The 22,428-nt window shown below is 39.8% G+C and overlaps 1 protein-coding gene across 1 annotated transcript in view; it reads left to right on the plus strand.

Annotated features, from left to right (window-relative positions):
* Positions 1-22,428, plus strand: part of GALNT17 (polypeptide N-acetylgalactosaminyltransferase 17) — a 492,961-nt gene that overhangs the window by 80,849 nt on the left and 389,684 nt on the right. The gene's annotated exons all lie outside the window — the stretch shown is intronic.

The raw sequence follows: 22,428 nt of genomic DNA on the forward strand, positions 1-22,428 counted from the left end.
AAAGATAGTATAAATGTTTAAATTGTGCAGCTGCTGGCTAATTGATGATCTGCAGTGATTATTTACACTGTATTTAAATACAGACACTGGACTGTTTTTAATCTTCTGAGGAAAAAGTAATTCATAAAGGAGAATTACTTCAGGATCATCATCAAAAATTGTGCAAATTGCTAATAATAGTGGAAGGCAAGGCCACCATCAGGGGGGACCGCCGGTCCTCAAGTCCCGGGACCGGAGAGAGCAGAGACAGAGGGGGGCCCAGGGGGCTGCGGTACTGCACCGGCAGCCACGGAGTACTGAGCCTGACAGTGCCTGATGTATTACAATAACAAATATGGTGCCGTCCGCGAGCCAGCCGGAGTTCACGGACTGGCAGCCAATCCGGAGCATGCGCTCCTATTTGGCTGCAGGTCCGCAAGCTTTGATTGGCTCGCACCCGGCGCCATCCAATCAAAGCTCCCGGAGATCGCGGGACCCAGAAGTCTCACATCAAGGCAGTGTGGAGCTCCCTTCCCAACAGCGCACGGACGGCGCTGCACCGCAGAGACACACAGGACTTCAAGAACATGGCCATCCATCCATCTACAAAAGGACGCTTGAGGGTGAGTTATAGTGCACCTGAGGGAGTCAGGACGCCCCACCAGACACAACCAACATACCTAGCGTATCATCTACAGACTCAGACCGAGACTTTGACCTCATACAGCTCAATTAATTGATCCTTCTGAGTGCATTCAGACTTCCTCTCACCATCAACATTTCCCCCCACCCTCCCCCTTCCCCAACTTTTTTCATTACAAATGCCCAGCAACCACTGCAGTTTCAGCACAAACAGCCCAGAACATGCTTATACTAGTGGAGCACTGTGACTCCATTATTAATGATACAATAAACATATTGTTTTACAAAACAATCATCTCCAGTTATCCTTACTGACAGATTCTAGACAACTGCACAACTTACCACGTGATAAATAACCAATACTTGGCATAACCATTGTCACACAAATTAAGGTGGGCGTGACGGTGGAACTCGCATACATATATATATTTTCAAGTTAAATATGTTTCAAGTGTTTGTTTATTGAGCATCTGTTTTTAATAGGTTGCCAGTATGCTAAATATCTATATTGATGGTATTTCAAATCAATATTTGTGTACACATTTATATTTTATGTTTTTTATATTACTTAAACTTTTTAATATTCATTATTCTGAAGCATCTTTGTTTCCTAAATTTCCCACACTCCATACCTTCTTGTTTTGTTGGCTTTGTTATGGATTTTTGTTGCTGGCTGGAAACAACGGCAGTTCATTCATTTGTTGAGGTGCACTTCATTTCAATACAGGGTATAAGTTGATTTCACCCTACTGGAGTCAGCGGCATTACTCTGCAGGATGGAACTGGCATGTGTCATTGGAAAGGGAGTTTAATATTTGTTTTCCTTTGTTTGATGTTACTTTAATTACTTTCCTTGTGCATCAGTAACTGTAACAATTGCACTATTGTTACTGTGCACTCAAATTGGATCCATCCTGCAGGTCTGTGTGAGAGTGACAGTCATCAACAAGGGTCAATACCCACCAACAAGAATGGGAGTATTTGATTCAGAGGCTTCATGATAACTTTAGTTCATTGAAAAATCCACCCTAGTAGCCCAGTGTCAGTGTCAGATTGGGCATTGCCAAATAACGGTGGTAACAATCCTAGTCCCGGATCATATGCCAGATCCATTACTGTCCATTCTACCTGGACTTGTATACACACACCACAAATAATGCCAGTCAAAAATCGTAACAATAAACAAATACTTGTATGCTTTACCTGTGATATACCATTAACATATGGTAAAATCAAAACAAACCTTTTTGGTGGCTAAAACACAAGTTTCCTCCTTCAGAAGAGATTTTGTCCTTTCAGCTCCAGACTTTATTATCTAAAACAAACTTTTAGAGATGCCTGAAGATCATTAACCAGTGCAGTGTATTTGCATCCCAGGCTGAAATTTGCCTCCCAAGGTAAAATCAAACTACCTTGATTATGACAACTGTCCGCCTTGTTTGAATATTCTGCACAATTATATTGTGAATTTTAAAAAAATTAGGGATCATTAAACAATTTATTTTGAGAACCATTTTTAACTAAATTCACACATCTTAGTATTCTTTAAGAATATATATCTAGAGTGAACAATGGACAAATCATTCTATTTTTTTTTACTTAGGCTTTGATTTTACATTTGTGATTCCACCTCCACTTAAAGGAATTTTACAGTTCTTGTTTTAATGCCATAAAAAATGCATTTTTCTTTTACATTGTACTAAAAGCTTTTATGTGCACTTATTTGCAAAACACACAGAGTGGCTTGTACAGAAGGTGTTTCATATTTCTTACTGGGATAAAAACAGCATTTATAAATACTTAACATTATGCAAGAACAATGTACTTAAATAATTATTTACTCTACAATACACTAACATTAATAATGCTTTTTGAATAAGTTCAGGTTTCTAATTCACTGGAAAATGTACTTATTACAGTCTGAATGTTTACTAACTTTTAATTTACTTTGGAACAGCATGTGTTTAACAATGTTATTAATTTTAGAATCGTATCAGTATTATTTTACTATATTGTGAGGTTTATTCAAATGCACAGGACAATTCTAAGTGATATATGTTCAGTAAAGGTAATTTTGAAAACTTAGGGGTTGATTTACTAAGCAGTGTTTTATTTGTCTGTTTTCAGCTTGCAAACCATCAAATATAAGATGTGGCTTTTACATACAAACTTTTACAATCCTGCGGTTTGATAAGTGAAAACTCAAATCACATTAAATTTGTTGCGGTTTGCAAGACCCTAAACAACATTCCTTTCAAGCTAATCCACATAGTAATACCAGATGGGAAACTTCTGGTGTTATTCCTTACATTTTCTGAAAGCCCAATCTACTCAGCTGCCAGGCTGTTAACCAACCAGTCCCGTTCCAGCCACATAACACCCACTCTCTACTCCTTTCACTGGCTGCCTGCCAGATGGTGAATTGTTTTCAAGATTGGATTACTAACATACAAAGCCCTACATGACTATGGCATGGCAAGGTACCTAGAGCAGCTTCTGATTACTTACTGTCCCACACGAGTACTGCGATCTGTTGACGAAGGGCTATTAACAGTACCTAGAATCTCCTGGAATTTGTCTGGAGGTCGAGCTTTCCCCACACAGTTCGAGAGGCCTCCACTCTAGCATTCCTCAAAAATAGACTCAAGACTTACCTCTTCACCCAAGCATAATGTCCATTGTTTAAGCTTATTTTGTGTTTTGTACTGTAAAGGCAAATGTACAGCACTCTAGGGAGGGCTTCTGCCTATAACAACTGCCCGTTGTTCCCATAGAGTACGATGCACTCACGGGCACTTAAGATGCTACCTGGTCTTGAACTCCGGACAGTAAGGGCTTATACAAATAGCGGGAGTCTGCAAAGTAAAACTGGAGTAGTAGTACAAAGGTAATATAAACCAAGGAACAGCCTGCAGCCAGGGACAGAAGCAAGATAGAATGCACACTAATAAATAGCGTCAGTGGCGTAACTGTAAATTTTGCTCCCCCATGCCAAAAAAGCTTCAGGCCCCCCCGCTCCCCCCCCGCCCAAAGATCAAACACACCCAAAGACAACGTTTAAGGTGTGTGGTTACATGATACAGCAATGTGCCTTACACATTATGACACACTAAGTAATGCCACTTATAACACAGTGTGCCACACCGGAATGCCCTTTACAACACATTATGCCACTCCAGAATGCACCTTACAACACATAATGCCACACAACAATGCCCCTTACACATGCCACACAATAATGCCACGTATAACACATAGTGACATACACTAAAGCCCTTATAACAAATGTATGCCATGCTGTAATGCCCCTATTTCACATTATGCCACACTGTAATGCCACATACAACACATTATGCCACACAGTAATGCCACATACAACACATTATGCCACACAGTAATGCCCCTAATAGCACATTGTGCACACAGTAATGCCAAATACACATTATGCCAAACAGTAATGCCCATTACATCCCACCCTGACAGATCTACTTCACCAACTCTCCTCTCTGCTCCTGCCAGTCTGTCACCTCAGCTCAAGACAGGTTGCACAGTTTTTATGTCTGTGTAGAACCAGATTATGCAATGCCCCCTGTAATAGTGCCCCTTATGCAATGTCCCCTGTAGTAGTGCCCATTATGCAGGGCCCCCTGTAGTTGTGCCCATTAAAGTAGTGCCCCCTGTAGTTGTGACCCATATGCAATGCCCTCTATACTAGTGCCTCTTATGCAATGCCCCCTGTAATAGTGCCCCTTATGCAATGCCCCCTGTAGTAGTGCCCATTATGCAGGGCCCCTGTAATTGTGCCCATTAAAGTAGTGCCCCCTGTAGTTGTGCCCATATGCAGTGCCCCTTGTAGTTGTGCCCCTTCAAGTAGTGCCCCCTGTAGTTGTGCCCCTTCTAGAAGTGCCCCCTGCAGTTGTTCCCATTTTAGTAGTGCCCCCTGTAGTTGTGCCCAGTAGTTGCCCCCTGTAGTTGCCCTCAGTAGTGAGCCCCCAGTAGTGAGCCCCCTGTAGTTGCCCCCAGTTGATTCCAATAGTGAGCCCCCTGTAGTTGCCCCGAGTAGTGAGCCCCCTGTAGTTGCACCCATTAGTTAGCCCCCTGTAGTTGCTCCCCCCCGCGCGCACACAAGCACACAAAAAAAAACCACTTACCTTTATCCCCGCTCCAGTGCTGCTGCCGTCCATACCCCGGCATCTGCTCCTCGGCACTATGGGAGTGACGTCATGGCGTCACTCCCATAGTGCCCTGTGGGACCCGGAAGATGGAGGGAGTTCCATCCTTCGGCTGCTGCCAGGGGTTAGAATAGGAGCCGGGCGTCCACTGGTAACACACTCAGCAGGCGCCCGGCAGATGGAGGGTGCAGGGGGTGCGACCGCACCCCCTGCACCCTCCGTAGTTACGGGAGTTCTGCCACTGAGTGGGGTAACTACTGCCCCCATCGCCCCCAAGCTACCCACCACCTCCAAGCCACCGCGGGGGCTGCGGGGGCAGTAGTTACACCACTAAATAGCATGAATAGCAGTAATAATACTGCAGGGTAATTACCACAGAGCAGCATGCACTGTGGACAATAACAGAATACGATTGCTTGTAAACACATAAATTAGAGGCAATCACAAACAACAGATATATTGCAAGATGGTATAGCATTAAACTCAGATAAACATGCAGCTGGCAGTATGGAATTGCAGCATAACATATAATGCATAATGGAATAGCAATATATTAACCATCATGTGTTTTGTAGAGTATAATAGCAGCAAGAGATATGTACAAATATTGTAGGATGGAATAGCAACAGTAAACAACACTAATGTCTTGCAGGGTGGATTTGCAGCACAGTAATGGTCCAGGTATACTTGCAACAGGTACAGGTAATGCAAGGCAGAGCCAGGACAGGAACCAGGGATACCAAACAGCAGATACAGGATCTGGATAGCAGGTCTTCCACAAGAAACTATCTCTGGTGAGGCAGGAATGGGCTGGATGCCCTATAACAATAGTCAGAGCCAATACTGTGTGAGCAATTACCACTATGAGTAGCCGAGTGCTGCATGCTCACAGAGGCTTGGTAAAAGAAAGGAGAAAAAAGTACTTTGTATCTGAGGCTCACTCAAAATCATCACCAAAATATATATATATATATATATATATATATATATATATATGTATATATGGAGCACCCTCAAGATAGGAAATCAATCCAATATTGTCTAATTCAGATAGATGTCTGTAAGACATGCTCTATGATATACATAGGAAAAATATATCAGACATCCTCAAATCATAGTCTAATAAAGAAACAGACCAATGTGTGGAAGTTATGCAGTGATAAGAAACAAAAAAAAAAAAACACAGTAGAATGTGTTGCAAACAAATGTGATTCAAATTAGTATATAAAATAAGAAACAGCGCTAGAGGGTAGTAAAAAGCTTATCTAATATGATAAATATACAGCAATTTTAATGTAAAATATACACATTTAATTTTAAAACAATAATACAACTCTTCTCCGTCATCTATTGAGGGAACATTTGTATAAAATAATGCTTATTGGTAATCATAAACCCTGTTAGAAGAGCAGCAATAGATGATCCAGTAAAGTACTTAGTTAGATAGCCCCCAAAAAGAAGCCTGTAATAGTCATTGGTTCCAAGATAGAATTTTTAGTGAAAGTCCTGGTTTATTATCCAGTAAGTAGAATAAATTAGTATTACCCAGTATGGTGTTTCTAAATAGGCAGCAATTAGTAAGGTATCCTCGCAATGTACACAATATGCAACAGTAGGAAGAATCCATGTTTGTCTCTACTTAGACAACTGGTCCGGATGATGTAGTGGAAGTAGTCCAGTGTGTGGCTCTATAGGGGGCTCTTGTGGCTGGAGTTGTCCAGTAAGTAATTGGTATATGGCTTAACGACTTTCCGTGTGGAAGTAACCCACACCTTCATCAGGAGCAAATGTATGTGATTCAAATCAGTGAAGGATGGCAGCAATATATGTGCAAAAAAGACATATATAATAAAAAAAACACAATCAAACAATTTAAAAACCACACCATAAACTTATAACCACAATCCTAATTACTTTGCATCAATACTTGCACCACAGGGAAAATCTTCACAGGATAATATTTAAAACAGTACAGTGTTTTATTCACAGTGCAAAATACTGATCATCTGCTTAATACATGACCCCTCCTCCAATAAAAAATAGAAATCACAGGTAATATTCCCTCCAAGAGTCAGTCAGAAAATCAGATATGTGCATTTACTGTTAGCTGTGATCTACTGTTCCTTGTTTGCCTGCGGCATTGGACAAGGAAGTCAAAGCCACTAGCACAGGGATACAAAGTATCATCAGCATCTGTTTTTATATAGACAAATATGCAGATTACCCTGATGCAGCGTAAAGCATCCACAATAAGTCCCTCTCATTTTTAAATGTCTAAAGTCACCATCCTTCACTGATTTGAATCACGTTTATTCATAACACATTCGCCTGTGTTTTTTTTTATTGTTTGTTTCTTATCACTGCATAACTTACACACATTGGTCTGTTTCTTTATTAGAATGTTATTTGTGGATGCCTGATATATATTTTTCATATGTATATCATAGGGCATACCTTACAGACGGGTGTGATACGCAATGCAGGTGGTCGGGATGCCGCCATACAAAAGACCAACAACCGCATCCCGATCGTCAGCATGCCAATGGGGGCTTAGTAAGTACACCAACCCTCCCCACCTTCATCTCCTAACCCTCCCTTCCTACACCCTTACCCTCCCCCCTGCACCCTAACCCTCCCCATTAGTGCCTAAACCTAACCCTCCCACCTTAGTGCCTAAACCTAAGCCTCCCCCCACATCTGGATTCCGGCGCAGGTCTTTAGTAGTACTTCGCGATTTAGGCGTCGGTATTTTGATGCCAGCAAATTAACTACTTCCCCTTACAGACATCTATCTGACCTAGGCAATATTGGATTGGTTTCCTATTTTTAGGGTGGTCCCTAAATATATTTATATATATATATATATGTATATCAATGATATAAGTGGCGCACAAAACTCAAAAATGACACAAATAATACAGTGCAATAAAGATTAAAAAACAAAATTTAAACGTAAATTTAAACACTCCCAAATTGAGGTGGCAGCTGATAACTTCCCTAGGATAGTTAAATCAGTGAACCATCAAACTGTGAATATGAGAAAGTTTGTGGAAGGTACCTGGAAGTGACATGGAGTGAGGGTGGAAGTGCGGTTCCATGCCCATAAAGGACACCAAAAGAAGAAATTTGTCCCCTCACTTCGCTCACCACAGGTTTATATTCCCCCACTATGTCCACATGGATAATAGGGAATATGTTGGACTGTAACTGATGACATCAGAGTACAAATACTAAAAGGGATCTATCCACTTCCAAAAATAGGAGGTATACTTATGGAAATGAAGGAAGTCCAGGATAATCAAAGACTCTGATATATGCTAAATCACAAAGACAGAAAGTCAGTACGAGTATTTGATATCATTGGTGCGGGAAATTTGCTTGTTTTGAGCATCCTTACCCTCATCAGTGTTATTCTCATTATCACACAATATTAGCTCATCCCCACTGGAATCCACCATTACAGAAGTCTTTGTACTTTGTTCAAATAGGCAGCAAAGGTCTTCCTCATAGAATTTGTAGTTAATTTGTAAAAAACATAAATTTTTCCACATTTTTTGGAAGTAGCCTCCTACGCTGTTCACTCACAAGGTTCCTGGCTGTGCTAGACACTCTTTCCGATCGCACTGGAAGGTGGGCAGCTTAAGTAAAGCAAATTTTATTTGTACAAGGTGCTCCAAATTGCCTTTTTTTTCCTGCCAGTATTCAAAGGAACTGTGTGACATGCTAATTTGTACACAATTTGTCATTAAAATAATCCTCCCCCATTATATTGCTGCTTACTGTATTAGATTGAGGCATGGTAGATGTGTCAATAAGTGTGGGTAATTCTTTTAAACCTGACCAGATGTCATAATGTTGTTTCACTCTGTTGCACTGAGGTGACTCATCCTTATCACCAGTGGGTCTCTTGGAAAAGGTCATTTTTTTTCCTGGCAGCAGCATTTGCAGGAGAAACTGAAGCAGGAGATGTTGTTGTGTTATGTGCCACTTGATCTGACAACTTGCTCGCAATGAGTTCTTTGCATTTCTTAAAATCTGTGTCAGTTGGAAAGAAATACATTATGTATAATTTACACCTAGGATCAAGCATGGTTTCCAGATGTAGTGATCCAATTTCAAGATGTTGCAAACCTTTTGGATCTGGTGAAGTGATTAAAATACTGGATGTACAATTCCAACAAACTTAGCAGAATCACTTAATTTCATCTCCTCCAGTTTCTTTAGCTGCTTTGCCAGTCATGTGATGAAGAGAATCAGTCTACTTATTTGGTTGCCATTTCAAATGGTTTCAGTAGCTTGCCTAAAATGGAGAGTATTCTCCACTGTGCTGGATTAATGTCCAACCCCCCCCCCCCCCTTTCTCCCAGTCTCTATTTCATGGCTTATTGTGTACATTTGGAAGGCTTGTTGTTGTTTCTCCAGTCACTAAAGTAAATTAAAGTGTGGAATACCACCTGGTTACTCCCTCTTGCTTCTGCTGGTGGCATGGCAAATTAAATTGTTCTTGCAGCTGCTGCAATCTTCTACATGCAGTTGCTGAATGCAGAAAATGAACCAAAAACTTTTCAGACCACATGTCTGCATGCACCTGTAATTTTAAAAAATTGTGAACCATCAAGTTTATTGTGTGTGCTTCAATTTCAGCCAGTTGTAATGCTTGTACAATATTACTTGTGTTATTGGAAATTATGAATCCCGAGGAGAGTCTTAGTAGGGTAAGCCATTTTGTTATCACGTCCCTGACTTATTAAAACAGATTGACACTGGTATGCTTCTTAGTGAAACCAGTGATACAGAGAGTAGCCTACATGTGAATGATTTGGCATTGTGTGTAAAGCAGGATACACACTTGCCGATATTTTGAATGATTGAACGATAATGCTAACAATTTTTCCAACAGGTTGACACTGGAATGCCTTTTAATAAATGCCATTGATAGAGAATAGCTTGCCTGTGAATGAACTGGCATTGTGTGTTAGATACTACTGCTGCTATTGGTAATACACCCACCCAGTGGGCTGTCACAGTCATGTAATTTTTAGTTTGACCAGCACTGCTTGTCCACATATCTGTCATTAAGTGGATACTCGGTACAATTGCATTTTGTCAAGGATACAGTTCTTTTAACATCCCATTACAGGCGACAAATTGCTGTTCTAGTAAAATGGAATTGAGATGGAATTTGTTAGCTGATAAATATGAACTCAACCAACTGTCTAAAGCCAGATGCATTGATGGCAGACATTGGACGCAATATTCTAATAATAGCATAGCCATCACGGCTTCAGTGTTCCACTGTGAAACTGGATGGCAGCTTTCATACTTGCTACTTTTTGAAAATGATTGTTTCACAGTCAGTTGTTGTTTTAAACAACTAGTATTCTTGATCCCTTCTGTGATGAAGATTTACCCCCAGCAGCAACAACAGCCCTAGGCCCTGATTCAGACCCACTCGCGAGCAGCTGTCCGCTCGCAAGTGGGTCGATGTTCTGCACTGAGCATGCGCACGACGGCGGGAGCTCCGTCGTGCGCATGCGCCAGACGCGACGAGCGAAGGACTTTCCTTCGCTCGTTGTGTCTGATCAAAGGGGGCGTGCTGTCGATGTTGATTGACAGCACGCCCCCTTTGGTGGGCGTGCCGGGGGCGTGCCTCCCTGACGGGGGCATTCCTAAGGGAACGCCTCCCGTCAGAAGCCGGCCCACTGACATCACTAGTGATGTCAGTGGGAGTGATTTTGGCTCTGATAGAGCCAAAATCACTCCGGGCCTTGCGGTTGAAAACCTCAACCGCAGGCTCCGGCTCGCAGTTTCGATGGTCGCGATGGTCAAGACCATCGTGGCCATCAAACTGCACGCTCGTATAGGCTGTGGGTGGTGACCCACAGCTATATGAGCGTCCAGGAGGACGCTCCATAGTTATGGAGGCCGGCCCACATTCAGAGCGTGCGCTCTGCTCAGAGCGTACGGCTCTGAATGAGGGCCCTAGTGCGCAAAGATTCTTCTTGGGATCCTGAATAGGGAAGAAGTCAATTTGTAAAATCGATGCTGGAGAACTATCTCTACTCACTAATGAGGAGACTAATGATGATGGTATTGGTGGTGGAGATTGCATGTGCTGGTATCTATCTATGCTGCTGGTAACTGATGCTGGACTGCTTGTTATTGTATCGCATTTTTAAGATTTTGTTAAATAATTTGCATGAACTCGCTGCAAATGATGTAACATTGAGGAGGTTCCTAGATGGTTAACATGCCTACCTATCACAATTCACGGATGGATAGTGGTTGCTAACCCATATTTTGGGATTGGCAAGACCTATTACTGAGGTGCAGAGTCTAACGTGCCAGCGGTATTCAGCAGCGACCCCCGCAAGGAAGTTTGGACTTAGCTGTGTCTGACACACAGGTGGTGGCCCCCTGATTAGGTTCCCTAATACAGGTGCTGGTGTACTCTGGATGGAGCAGAGTACAATGAAGTTATACAATGTAGTTGACAAACCAGGTCAGAACCGAATGGACAAGGCAGTACCAGAAAGCAGATGTATACAGATCACAGAGGATAGCCTAGGTTAAAACCGGGATACCAAGTGAAGTACCAGGGAGGAGACAGAAAAAGGTAACAAACAAAGCCAAGGTCAGGAATAAGCAGAAGGTATCACTGGGGATGCTGGAGTATGGTTTGGGAGCCTATACTCTGGCACAAGAGTGCTCTTAGAGAGTTCTTTATATTGACAGGGGCTTGAATTAGGTGCCTCCTGTGACATCAAAATGGGAGGGTCTGTCTCCTTTAAATTTTACTTAGGTCACCGCACGTTCCCCCATGGGAGCCATGGCCACCCACACCATCCCACCAGATGCCAGGAGAAGGAGGACTACACAGCAGAGTACTCCTCCGCACGCTGCCCTGCCGCTGACCAGTGCCATCAGACATAGGAAAGATGTTTTTTTTTCATCTTATGCCAAGGCATGATAATGTCCTTATTCGTATCACTGGCAAGAACTGTTGCCACTGGTGGCTCACTTACTTTGCCACAAACAACATCCTCCTTCTGTATTTTATCAGCTTCTTCTTGTCCAACACATTCTTCATCAACATCCTCATTAGTGTCAGATACACAAAAATCCCCCTCATCCTGTTGCACTTCCACAGTAGCATCTTTAATCTCCATGGCACCATCATTGCTTTACTACTAATCCTCACATTTGCAGAGGGTGCAGAAAAGGTGGAAGGAAGTTTCTATACAATGTCAGACTCACACATAGCACTCATGGACAACCCTAGAATATCCTCAGGGATCTGTGAAGTTTGTGAACACTGGAGCTGATTCAGACCCACTCGCTAGGATGCGAACGCTCGTGGCTGGCCAATAGTTATGATCTGCTCATGTGTATGCATCACAATGCGTGTGCACAAATCACTGCGAAAGATCAGAATGTGTTCGCTCGTTGCGCATAGATAGCCCAGCAGAGTTAGTGAAAGGAGAGGCTGTTTGTGGGTGGTGACAGGGGCAGACCACTAGAAACGGGGGAGTGTAGGTACGAACGCAGGCGTGCTGTTGCAACTCCTTTTCAGAGGCATGCATAATTAAACAGCAGCATCATAGTACACGTCACTCGGTGGGATTTCACACTGAAGCGATCGCAGTGATTGTGGCAGGGTATAGTCATCCTCAAGTGCTGCAATCGCATCCAATGGTGCTCGATGTACCAATGTTTACATGCACTTCCAGGAGATGACGTGTGCAGGTGGGTTTCTTAAGAATGGCTGCTGGGTGTCTGCATACACTAAGTGATCGCACACCAAGACATAGTGGGCATGCTAATGCCTTGCCGTGCGATCGCCTGCCTTGCCGAGCATGCTTTGTATTTGCATACACAGGCTGCGAGTGAACGCATCTAGTGAGCGGGTCTAAATGAGCTCCACAGTTTGTTCTTAAACCTTAGTATTCTGTTTGTGCACTGATTTGCCTGTTTTAAAGGTGACATCTCTAGACTGAGAGTGAGAAGGTGTTGCATGCGAGGTTACAAAAGACAAATGACTGTGTTTGGCCACAAAATGGCATTCTAGGGCATGAAACAGCAGTAGCAGGACCACCACTCGCAATGAAAGGCCATGGTCAGAAATGACAGTCTCACACATAACACTCATGGACACACTTAGAAGAAAATTTATTTGCAGGTGAAGTTTTCAAAAATCTCGTGCTGCAGGCTCAAAAATGTTGTTATTCAATTTGGTGCATGATTTTTATTTTTCTACACAGCTGTATTCCTCCTCTGCTTCCCCGACATGCAGAAGTCATCTTCCTCTGTCTTCTACAGCAGTGTGTGACCTTTGTTAGTGTGTGAGACTCCCCTGTATGTGAGAGACCCCTGTCACCGTGTGTGTCCTGTTTGTGTATGAGACCCATGTCACCATGTGTGTCCAATATTGTGTGTGAGACTACTGTCATGGTGTTTGCCCTCTGAGTGTGTGTGACACCCCTGTCATGGTGTATGTCCTCTGTGTGTGTGACACTCCCTACTGCATGTGTCCCCTGTGCGTGCAAGACTCCCCCATGTCAGTCAGCATATGTGACAGCCAGGCACAACAGAGAGAGAAGCAGCTGGAACAAAGGTGAGTGCCCAGGTGTGAGTGGCTGCATCTCCTCCAAAACAACTTTGCAACTTTTATTTAAAATCAAATACTGCAGGTTTTGGGAGCATGTATACCTGTGGCAATTACCTGTGGTAATTGGTTGCAATGCCCGTACAATATACTGAAGTGATAGATTTGCATTGAATATGCCCCTTGGACTCTCCTCTATGATCTGTGAAGTTTCTTCTTCTGCCTTAGGGGCTTATGTAATAGGGTGCGACTTGCAGCCGCTGCGGGAACTCTTGCAAGCCTTCCCGTATTTTTAAAGGCAAAACCAGCTTTGTTTTCTATGTATTATCTTTGAGGACACATATTCATCATTGAGATATACGTAACTGTGGAGGATCATTGCGGCGCGGAGTTACTTAAGATCCATGAGATAAGTCTAATCTATTTTAAATTTGTACAGATCTCTGTAGAAATTCAGTAGGGTGTTGCCCATATATTTGTCAATTTCAGTTCTCAGTATATTAGTAATTGGTCCTGTCAGGACTTAAAGTATTTATATAAATTTTTAGATAGTAGTTAATTTCAACCTCTCACTATTCTATTACTCAATTACAATATAAATTTCCTAGTATATGTATACCGTTTTTCCCTTTTTTGCAAGTTCAAAGTTATATCTTTAAAACCCTTAGCATATTGTCTGTGAAAGATAAGCAATGCAAACTAGAAAAGGCATTAAGACTTAGACCGGCTGAGCCATATTCTTCCTCCTGAATCCAGTGGTATAAGTTCATCCCAGACCCCCGGAGGCAAGTTTTTATTTGGTGCCCCTCCATCACAGCCGCTGACACTGTATGGAGGACTGAGATGGAAAGTTGTGGGGGCGCCGAACGTGTTACACTGAAAAAGAAGCTGCTGAGGAGCAGCAACACTAATGAGTAGGGACATGCTAGAGATAGATGGAGGTGGCAGCTGATGGTCTGTCACGGAGCTCCCCACTAGTGTATGGTGGCTTCTCAGATGCCAGGAAGAGGTGCCATTTATTGGGCAGCCATAGCAGTAGACTGCAGCCTTAAGTGGGGTGAATATGTTGTGGGCAATGGAGGAGGTGCCTCTTCAGTGCTGGAGCCCGGCGGAAGGCACCTCCATTGTCTCCCATAGTTCTGCCCCTGCCTGGATCTATTCTAATATTAGATCCATTATAGAGTTAGAAAATATTACAGGGTGATTAGCAAAATGGAAAGAACATTTCCCAGATATTACACTTATACAAATGGTAAAAGCTACTAACATTTTAAATAAACAACTAATTTCTACATCATATTCTGAGATGAATTATAAAATTTTACATCGAGCTTATTACACTTCCAACTTGAAATTCTTAATGGGGCAATCTTATAATGCTAACTGCTATAAGTGTGTTTTTTTCTCAGGCAGATTTATACCATTGTCCCTTTATAGCAGAGTTTTGGGCACAAGTCCATCAATATATTAGAAATACATTACATATACAAGTACCATTATTGCCTAGCTGGGTGTTTTGGGGCAGATTTGATGAACTAAAGGCAACAGATTGCTCATATTAAAGAATGCGGGAGCAGCCATAAAGACAATTATTTAAAAATGGATCGAACCATCTACCCCAACGCTTGCTTTGCTAGCACCTAGAGTGATATATTTATTTAACATGGAATGGACAGCCACGTCTATAAATAAGGAGGGATTAACAGAAACCTTTTTTGACATATTGTTGCCATATGTAAAAACTTTGTCATCAGATTTTAAAGACTCGCTTAAACAGAGTTTTCATTTAACAATGTGGTATATATCAGCTATAGGGGAAGGGGATGTGCCTTTCTAAAGAAGGTGTAGTTTTTTTATGGAAATGTTATATTAATTTAGCATTAATATGTAATTATTGAATAGAATGTTAATTGTTGTTTGGCTGATGTTCTCTTTTTATTATAGGGAGGACTAATTGAACATCTGATTGGGTGTGTACCTGATGGATTACTTGTTATTGAGAGATATACTTGTTGACTATGATGTGTTATTATGTCTCCCTTTTTATAATGTTTAATATTAATAACAATAAAAATTATTTAAAAAAAAGAAATGATGAGGGAAAAAAGGGGAATAAGGGGACTGTACAAGAAATAATATAGTTCAAGTCTGTATGACAATTATTATTATCCACTCAATAAATATAGAAAAATGTGAATATCTGCGCTAATAAAAATTAGTTTCCAAGAGAATCGACATGAACAAATCACCACTAACAGAAAGATTGTAATATATAAAAACTGTTTTTACTATTATTGATTCAATTGACCGGTCAATATATAAAACAAAAACAATCGCACAGAGTTATCAATCATTATAAAATGAATAAACACATTGTGCCAATATATTAATATGTTTATACAGAAAAAGATTGCTGGAGGAGGTGGATCCAAAAAAAATGTTTAAACACGTGTATTATTCCATAGATATCCACATCTATAATTAATGATTGTTGATCTCACCAGGAGTTAAATAAGCTGCTGTTGAATCATAATAAGCTACATTAGCCACATATCCTGAGTATATCACAAGTTGCTTAGTTCTCATCCAAGCAGGTGAGAAACTGTGCAGGCAGCGGAGGAGGCTGATGTATCCGGAGAGACAGAAGTAGAACGGCTCCTTGGTGACTAGGTAGTGCTGGTATTGATCCGGCCACATCTCGATTCTAGCCTCTACTCCAGCTGCCGGCTAGTGTCCAGCGGGACCACGGGTCTCGCGTCTCATTTTGCTGATGTTATAGCCGATGCTCAATAGATATAAGTGTACCAATGGGTCCAAAAGTAGTGCACTGATGCGTTTCGCTCCACAAGTCTGGAGCTTTATCAAAGAGTGATTGGAAAACTCCACATGGACCTCTTTTTAAATGTAAACCGCTCAATCTCATTGGTGTGTCAATCATGTAAATTGTTAACACCTGTATAGGATCAACCTCCTATCCACCTCCCCCAGCAACTATAAGGATCATATATAATCCTAGAAAGATTGTAAAAATGATGACATTATTATATGAAATATAATCAAAATATAAATATAAATAGTAAATAATATCCCAATCTTTAATTCATATACATAAAACATTTATACAACAACAATTCAATTATTTATATAAATATAAAAAGTCAATTGTGATACTCCATCTCATTTAAAAAAAAAATATATATAAATCCATGTTGTGTATCTAGAACCCATGACCTCATGTATCCCAATCAGATACCCTACCTTGACACTATTGCTCTTGTCCCATCTCTAAATGTTATAAACAAGACCATAGTAACTAGTTGGTTGACTCCAAATGTTACCTCTATATAGAGAATAAGTCTGTTTTACAATGTATCACATTACCTAAACCCACAAACCCATTTTATATATCTCAGTTCTATAGGAAAATAGGTTTAAAGAACAATGTTACATTTGCCATACCAATAAAAATAATAAAGACAATGCAAATATAAACAGTTATTAAACTTTACTATATAATGTTATAAAACAATCACTTAAGTTATTGGTAAATATAGTCATACTAAAAAAGAGAATATTCCTGAACAATATAACCATTCTCCTTATTTATAAAAGAAGATCAAATGACAATAGTGTATGTATAATCTTATGTTGAACTCAATAGACCTAAACCCGTGACCTCATAACCTCATGTGTCCCTATCAGTGGTTTTACCACTATACCATTGATCTCATCCTATCCCTTGATAATAAATCTTAGGACAACATACATTTTTTGATCACCTATCTATGCAGTATTCTCTTTGTTAGTACACAGAATGAATATACAATTATGAATTAACACAATCATACTATGTTATGCATGTTTGACTGAAAAAAATGTCTGTCTACTTAATAGTTCTGTTGAATAAATACTCAATAAATATAGACCCTATAGGTCAAATGAGTGAAGTGCACCCAAAAGTAATTGTAGTAACAACTAGCAAAAGAAAGAAGGAGAAAAAAGTACTCTGTATCTGAGGCACACTCCAAATCATTAGAAATCTTAGTCAAAATATAACTTTTATTTGTATCAAAAGTTCTAAAAGGTATATCAACAATATATATATATATATATATAGTTCCACAATCCGGCACTCAGTAGGTATAATTGATTACTTTACCGATCAGTCCACCGCATGTGAACTACTGAAATATGCACATCCAGCAGCGGCACTCCGGGGTGCCACTGTTGGACATATATATATATATATATATATATATATATATATATGAGAAATTTTGTGGAAGACAAGCGCCTTCAGTGTACCAGTCACTTGAACAATGTCAATAGAGGATTTTTAATTCTTAGGATCCTTTGGGATAGTTCCTGACGTGTCCTCACATTACGACCTTCTCGGTGTGTGACTCAGAATAGACAAAAAGCAGAAAAAAAAACATAGTGTAGCTAGTAATGAATATATGCAAACAGTGCTCAATTACACTAGAAATAGTGAATATATACTCAGTGAGAAAGCACTTCAAACGTATGATAATGACATCTTCCAACTGTGACATTGATTAACAACACTTTTAGCTGACTTAAGCCCATTGATAGCTTGGTGGGTGCCCAAACTGTGCATGTTATTTTACTGGGGCATTCATGTTCTATTGTTTATTGCAATGCCATCCATCACCATCTTCTCATCCAAGCGTATAAGCCACATTTTCTACAGCTTCGCCACAGATATACAGTAGTATCATCAAATCATATAATTAATAATTATCAACTTCTACTAGACTGCTACTCTGACTTGAACCCCAAGGCCTGTTATTTGCTATTTGGATTCAATTTCCACTTTATAAACTCATTGGGATTTTGAATGCTTGTTTTTTAATAGTGTTTTCCATTCCTCCGATTTTTTTTTATAGTTATAGTAACACTGTATTCAATCAATCAATCAATCAATCAATCAATCAATGCTTTACCTGGTTTCCACTAAATACCTCCATTTACCCTTGCTGGAATTGGGTCTATGATCTAGTTTTTGATTAGTGAAAATATTCTGTTGCATTATACAGTTTATTAAACTACCATCCTGTCTGCCACTGCAGTGCCATTATGTTTCATAGATGTACTATATTCTTTTTTAAAATCCAATGCATTTGTGATGCAGCTCTGTTGCTTAGTTTAACCAGCCAGCTCAATCCAGCTTTTTGTCAATATGGGAGAAAATAATATTGTGTTGCAAGGTGGCCAAAATAGACTGGAAATAACTGGAAATTATTGCTATTGATGTTATTACATGATTTTAGCTGCTTTTATCCATTTAAAAAAACTAAAACAAATCCAAAACTGAAAGAACGAAAACAAATGGGGGTTGGTTTTGCCAAAACCAAAATATGGGGGTCGGTGCACATCTCTAATTAAAGTGAATTGGCTAAACAACTGAAAATGGTTTCCCAAATTACTTTGTTATCTTTAGGACTTTAGTATTATGTATCAGAGATCTACCTTTCAAACAAGAGCACAACTTTGTATACAGTATTTGTAAAGGCTATTCTATGTTTTTTTTAAAGGAAATCAGTGTTTTTAATTTAAAGAAAAAATATTACAGCTTTGCAGTTCAAGGTTGTGTTGAATTTTTGTACTGTATGTAGGCCAAGGATTTTTTTTGTTGTACAGAATTGATATTTTCTACAGAAATAACACATTTGAAAGAGACTACATTAGACTTAAAAGCTTCAGTTCTTTGAATTATTCTAGTGTTAAATCATGTGCAATGAAATGATAACAAGTGTTACATTTCTGACAGTTGCTAAGGGACTGGTCTAGACTCTAGGCAGCATATAAAGGAGAGAAAAGCTAATTAAGACAAATTGAGAATATAAGCATAAAAAATACTGTCATTTTTTTCATTTAAAATCAGTAAAACTTACTTGGCATGTGCACTGAACGGGTTGAATCATGAAGAATTGATCTGGAAGGAGTTGCCCGTGTTGAAGCACGAGCTTGTACTGTGATAATGCTACTCATTTGTTCTAACTAAACACTTCATACAAATAGGATTCAAAAGCTATGTGCATTACTAATAAGCAAACTATATAAATGAGTGTAAGGCACACCAAAATGGAACAGTGTACGCTACACTAACCACACAACATAGTAGAAGAATTTTACTGTTGTCATTGCAGTACTATTCAAAAACTGTAAATTATGTGGAATGTGAATTTACAATTATATTATGGAATGGCAACTTGCCGATTGTATTACCAGAACTTCTCACCTATGAAATTAGCCTATTCTGCAGCAAACCTCAATTCACATGAAATTTCCTCCCAATTTCACTCATCTCTTACTTCTTGCAATAAATAATATTTATGCAATATTATGAGACATTAGTTTCAACTAGATGGTTCACAAACTTTATATTTTAAAAGCACTTTATTATTTTTTTAAATGTGTTTATAGTTTGAATTTTGGGTAAATAAATACAGTTTTGTTTGACTTTGAAATTTGTTTCAGTACAACCACTTTGGACAGGTTTTTTAGCTGTGGAACACTAAACTGAAGAAACCCTCAATTTGCTGATGCTCCTTGTACGTCTATAATTCTCATGGGATTTATTTTTACCTATACTATGAATAAAGCACTTTGTTTAGTTTGTATATGTTTGAGTTTGTACTTTATAAGCATAATATCCTATGCTATAATGTATGCAACCTTTTAAAGGATATAGTAGAATACTGTACAAATACATTTCAAATTAGAGCACAGGCTGTTTGTAGAATCTTTCCATTAGAACACACAGTACAGGCATATACCCAAGTGCCGATTATGGTTGGAATTATATTTAGTTCAGTCATGGTTGAGTGGTTGCAACAGTGCTAATGATGTTGGAGCTAGGAATTGTATTTAAAGTGGAAGACAAACTATAACAGAATGTGAACAGAATGTATGAAAAGGAATTCAATTCCAGAGGGAAAAATAAGTTAGAGAGAAAGGCTTAAAGCACAGGATAGTAGTTGAGAGAAATAGAAGGCTGTTTATGAGTCATACATATGGTACCACAATATATGGGAAGATAAGCCTTTGTGCTCTACTGTTATGAAAAAATATGTATTAGTGTATGATAGAGCCATTAGAGAAATTGTAATAAAGTTACATAGTAAGGTTGAAAAAAGTCAGATTCAATAAGTTCAACCTAAACGGCTAATAGTCTTGATGTACAGTGCACTGCAGCTTGTTCATATGAATTGCGTAGCCACAGTCTGGGCAGAGTACCCATGCTGACCCCTGTCCAGTCCATCCCTGAAAGCACCTACAATGGGCACGTGAGCATCACAACTGCACCATGGAGCAATGGAAGGTCTGATGAATCATGTTTTCTTTGACAACATGTGGATGGCAGGGTGCATCTGTATCATTTACATGGAGGAAGAGATAGCATTAGGATGCAGAATGGGAAAAATGCAAGCTGGCGGAGACAGTGTAATGCTCTGTTCAATGTTCTGCTGCAAACCCTCGGGTCCATGCATTTATATGGATGTTACTTTGACACGTACCAACTATCTAAACAATGCTGCAAAGTACATCGCTTCATGGCAACAGTATTCCCTGATAGCAGTTGCCTCTTTCAGCAGGATAATGCACCCTCCCACACTGCAAAATCTCTAAAGGAATGGTTTAAGGAAGACGACAAAAAGTTCAAGATGTGGACTCTAAATTCCCCAGATCTCAATCCGACCGTGCATCTGTGGAATGTGCTGAAAAAAGTCAGAGCCATGGAACTTATAGGACTTAGAGGTTCTGCTATTAATGTGTAGTGGAGACCATGCCAGAATGGGTTAAAGCTGACAGGAGTGGGACATACACAATATTAGGCAAGATAGTTTTATTGTTATGGCTGATGTGTTATATACTAACATATACAAATATTGAATGAGATATAATTATATACAGTATGGAATAGAATTAAAGCAGCAGTCTCTATAGAAGTGTGTGTATGACTCAATAATCAGCAAAACATACTAATATAGAACACTGTGATACTGTGCTAGTAAACTAAACTTGTGACAATGGCAGAAAACTCACAAGAATCGATGAGATACACTTTTTAAATAAATAGGAAATTTAATAAAACTAACCCAAACCAGGTAACATACAAAAAATGATTTGTTGATAAATAGTACAATGAAACTACAAGTTAGTTTCAAGTAAAAATACATATTAAAAATAAACTGCCTTAGTAATGCTGGATAACCATGGCTGCTGTTTGGGCAATCAACCTCAAAGATAATATGACGCAATGGGCCTGATTCAGATTCTCATGCAAATATCATCTCAGTTGTGATTTCTCAAGGAACGCAATTGCAAAAATATGGTAATAACCCATTTGCCATCCACAGCTGAGAGACGCCCACTGAAAGCATCTCAGGCACAAAACCAGAAACATTTCTTAGACTGCATAAATATCAGCACTTTATCAATGATAGGTAAATGTAGCAGATGTAGCAGATGTTTTGGACTTACATAGGAGTCTCCACAAATTGACTAGAGAACTGTCCAGCTAGTATATCAGAGGGAGTCCCAAACAGGTCCATTTGATGTTGTGTAACAAGGAGGGCAGGGACAATAATGCTGTGTACTGGACTATACAGCTGATGGCCACTAGAGGGAGTAGGATCACATCTTGACATTATTGAGTGTGATTCCACGTCTTCGGACAGCGCTGCTGATTTCCGGACTGTCCGGAGGAATCCTGGACAGGTGGTTATCCTGCCAACAGAATTATGAGTTTATTGGTTTATCTGGTGGTGACACAGGCACCTACTAGTTGGGAGCGCTGCAGACCCACCTGTGTACATTATTTTGTATACGTGTATGGGATTGGTGTTGATTGATCTAATTTTTTTCTGCTAGAGGTATGAGTGACTAGAACTGCTTTTTCTTTTTTCTGGGTTCTTGCACACAGGCAGACTGAAAAATAGATAGAGAGAAGATACTGTGTAATGCCCAGAGACAGACACAATGTGGACACATTAATAAGAAGGC

Source organism: Taudactylus pleione, unplaced genomic scaffold (genome assembly GCF_031769625.1).
Source record: "Taudactylus pleione unplaced genomic scaffold, aTauple2 ptg000391l, whole genome shotgun sequence".
NCBI lineage: Eukaryota > Metazoa > Chordata > Amphibia > Anura > Myobatrachidae > Taudactylus > Taudactylus pleione.